Genomic DNA, 4712 nt, shown 5'->3' with positions numbered 1-4712 from the left:
GACATCCACGCGCGGTATGTCACAGGTCTGCCAGCTCTGAAATAAAAACTGAGTCGACGTTAGCGAAATATATAAGATTCTTGAGGAGTTGTACCTCGCTTAAGTTATTTGGGCCGTAGGAAACAAAATGGCGGTCATGTGAAAAAAATATGATCTTTCATCGATTTTTCGACTTCGTCGGCCAAGTAAAAATATTTGTAGTTCATGGATCGGAATAAAAATGCTACGACTCCTAGACAATTTATTTAGCTTCGTCGGAAACAAAGAATAATGCCAATCGGTTCCGTAGATTTGAAGTTACCATACCGCTCTATAATAAAAGTCATTTCAAGGAAAACACGTTTGAAGTATTCACTACATATAAATGCAATATTTTGCAACTTACGTTCAATCTGCTATTCCGGGTCCATAAACTAGTCCTCTCTCTTCCTCATAGAGGGCGTTCTGCTCGATCTGAGCCATCCCGCGGTGCTCCAGAGCCGCTCGTACGGCCGGTGACATTAGGTTTTCGGCTACTTGAATACGGTGGTCGTGCGAATGGTTGGCAAACTGCGTCGAATAGAGTCTCAGGGTGACGCCCATCGTTGTCATGGTGTTCAGATTGCTGAATACCCTTCGCTGAAGCTACTCAGTGCCAGGAAAGCCGCAGTCTCCACAGTCTTCGCACCAGAATGCAAATGCATGGGGGCTTCCTCTCAAGCACCGGTACAATAACTCGTCCTCCGAAAGAAAAAAGCACGTGCGTGATAAAGGCCTATTTCAGGCAAGTGCACTTTTTCTTCAATCGCGAAAAACAAACATTTCCGTTCCGTATTCGAAGAAACCGTTTCATCGGTGGATTCTAAACACTTCTTTGAATCCAAAAATTCAATTTTAAAATAATCGGTTTTTTGAACCAAAAGATAGTAAACCTCCCTTTATTGAACTTTTCCTCGACGTGACGGCTACATGACCAGGGGCTACACAGCGGTGTAAGAGCCCACGTAAAAATGATACAAACTGCTCTAAATTATTTATGCGAGCAGTATGGATCTCTGCCGAACCAATATTATAAAGCCTTACTGAAAAATAATGCCTCCGAAATGTTTGTCTGAAAATTCTTGAAAATTTTTAAAGAAAACAAACTTTATTAACATTCCACGCCTTTTCCTTCATGTCTACATATTTTAAACCTTCTGACTCTGAAGGGCTCCAAATTGTAGCGTATAACGTAAGTGCGTTGGTGCATGATGAACAGCGTGCTGTAATCAAGTTCCGCATTTGAAGAGTTCGTTCACACATGGAGTTCCCTATCCTTCAGCAGATACTGTCAGACCACACATAAATGTTGCAATATTTGCCACTATCCGACGCCTCTTCTTCACTGTCACCTATCATACACTCCCCCCCTTGGCCCCAGACGATTTTCAGATATCCAGAACCTAAACTTTCGCAGACTTCGCTTTGGTAGTGATGAAGCTGTGCAAGCACTGGTGAGGTTGTAGCTCCATCAACTAGGCAAACATTCTACAGTGACAGTATGAACAAAATGATTCCCCATCGGAAGAAGTAAATATGTAGATATGAAAAATAAAGATGTAGAGTGGTAATTACGTATGTGTTATTTAAAAAGCTTTAGGAATTTTCACACAGAAAAGTTCGGAGGCGTTACTTTTCAGCACTCTCTTGTAGAAACACGCAAACCAAGCAAATATGGGCACACTGTACCAGGATTGTAGACACAAACTGCAGTGAAACAAAGACGATAACTAATTTGTTTTTGAAGAAGCAACAGTTTCCAATCGCATTTAATTCCGTTAGAAGGCAAACTTTTTAGGACACCTAAAATCTAAAAAGGGAAAACAGTTTTGTAACACAAATGTCTTAATGCATGAAATCTGTCTACAACACGTTGCAAAGTATCATAAAGATTTAATATTTCTTAATATACGCGCATGGAGAAAGTGTGTTCTAGGACACCATAGTGATAAGTTTCACTTGTTGTACATTATCTATATGAGCGAGTGTGTTAGCGCATTTGGCTGGAAGACGTCGAAGGAAAACGAATAATACGTGGTAGCAGTGCGATTTGCCTGAATTTAGAAATTTGGTGAAATTTGGGTTTCTTCAAAGTAAGCTGCGTCATACAAGCCATGATAAACAGTTTGAATGACTAGTTTGCTAAAGTAAATTACTCTGAATGTTACTGCCGTGTCAAAGACATCGATATTCATTAGACTTGATATGCCAACGAGAATCTACAACGTGTGTCTCCGTAAAGGTGCAATCGATCTGATACCTCCGTGTTGGGTACTGCAGATTAGCAGAACTAAGATGGTCGTGAAGCGCTTACCTTCATACTGCTATCGTTGCCGCCTCTTCTTAGTGCAGTTTACATTTCACGATTTTCCTTCGATTTTGTGGAACGGTGAAAGACACCTTCGGCTTGCTCGCCGGCCGTCTCGCATCTAACTAATGCTAAGCAACGGTTTTGACCTCTGCAGGGAGCCCTGTATTGTTGAGAATTGCGACACGTCACGATGTGTTTGTTGTTTACTCTTAGAGAATATACACTAAATAATCTGCGCATACTTAAGGAAACTACGCAGCGATACTAGCAGGCCGTAACTAACTAGAGGCCATAGAGGCCATAGCGTGGAACGTCCTAGGGTCCTATGGCGCACCAAAGAACACCGCAGGAAAATTTTAAACTGAAATGATAGATACATAAATCAATAAATTATACAAGCATGCCTTTCACTATGTAAAACAATGAAAGATGGTTCTGGAGATTCTTCATAGATAAAGATACGCGAATCACTTAAAATATTCATCCATGTCAAAGGTTAGCCAGGACTCGAATATCGGGTAACTGAATCTACAGAACGAGAGGGCTAGATGTGAGCTAATGTTGTGACCAAGGCTGTGGTCAACTATCGTTCGCCGGCCGGTGTGGCCACGCGGTTAAAGGCGCTTCAGTCTGGAACCGCGCGACCGCTACGGTCACAGGTTCGAATCCTGCCTCGGGCATGGATGTGTGTGATGTCCTTAGGTTAGTCAGGTTTAAGCAGTTCTAAGTCTAGGGGACTGATGACCTAAGATTTTAAGTCCCATAGTGCTCAGAGCCATTTGACCATTTTGAACTATCGTTCATGAGTGGCATAAACAACTGCGTGCAAGACATAATTAAGTCACAATTTATATTTGTTCCTCAGAGGCGCTGTGTCTACTTACATATAATTTTTAGCTGCAGAGTGCCGCAGTGGTAGAATTTAGAAACGGGTACTTTCAAGGTAATTAGAAAACCACTTAATAAAATCCGTCAGACTTGCAGAAACTGCGACGTTTACGCAGTTAAAGAGTGGTTCATTGACGTTTTCATGGATCTGACAAGCATTGTTCTTACGAACAAGAAATGTAATGAACGGGATGTAGCAATAAGTCCTATATACACAATTGTACTCTACAATCTTGTTACTCAGCGTGAAATACTAGAACTAATTAAAGTAGTCTCGATAAAGTATCATTGGTGTCTGACACTATAGACGCAGGTACTACATGTGACCTCCCAGGAACGGTTCTGTCAAGGAAAAAACAAAAAGGATACGACAAATATAGAGAATCAGTGAAAAATGGGCATATACTGCAAATTTTCTAACAAAAACATGATAAGAGTAAAGAAGGATTCCAACGAGCAATGTGAGCACGAGAAGCTTACTGCATCTGTAACTCTAATTTGAATGGTACCTTATCTATCCCTGTAATCACCAAGCGGCGTCTTCTGGGGACACCAGGCTATGATTCTTGGGAACAATGCTGCAACTCTAACAACCAATTTATTCTTGATTTTTATATGCGCCCTACAGCTGTTTCAAATATGTGTTACATAATTAGATCTATGGTACTTTAATTAAATACACACTTGGCGTTATGGATTAATTTTTTTGTTATTTTTCACAATGTGAACGCCATAAAGTACGAAAATGGTCTACAAGCAAATCTCAAATGATGTCATTTTTCGGTGCTGGATCAAAGTGCTCTCAGTGACTCATAAGATACCTGGAGTAAGCCTGATGAGGAGTTTATGCCAGAACAAGATGTGTCAGACAACCTTGATGCGAACATTGGCAGTGAAAGTTCTGATGAGATTTCTGATGAAGGGGATGAGTTTATTGCAAAGCCTGGACGAAAATCGACAAGTTCATTGTCCTCGTTACTTGGTGTCGTGACTGTAACACTGTCGAAGGATCACCCAGGCCAAGGAATGCAAATGATCTTACAACACAACATCTGAAGATTTCAAAATGCTTTTTATGACCAAATTGTAGATTCTACAGACACCGAAACTACCGAAGGTTCATATGTTGTTCAACATTACAAAGGAAATGCTGTTCTAAGCAGTATGACAATTAGGAAAGAGATATATTCTACCAAAACGAGACGGTTTTGGCGTGCTATAGAATGTTGGAGCCCTCGCTATCGAAAGGAATCACTTTCTGACATGCAGATAAGAGACGAAAATATTCGTCGTGCAGCTTCTACTGAATCCATGACATGAAATCGATTTGCGTATATTTTTCACTTTATAAGGTTACTTTATAAATGATCTCGTCAACAATTCTTGTTTAATTTAAATATACTTTTAGACACCCAAAGAATCTAATGAGAGTAACCTTCTACACTACTATTTTGAGAAATTAAGAAAAAAAGATGGGGTGACTACACGAACGCAG

Source organism: Schistocerca cancellata, chromosome 5 (assembly GCF_023864275.1).
Source record: "Schistocerca cancellata isolate TAMUIC-IGC-003103 chromosome 5, iqSchCanc2.1, whole genome shotgun sequence".
Taxonomy (NCBI): Eukaryota; Metazoa; Arthropoda; class Insecta; order Orthoptera; family Acrididae; genus Schistocerca; species Schistocerca cancellata.
Note: the sequence above shows the minus strand (reverse complement) of the source record.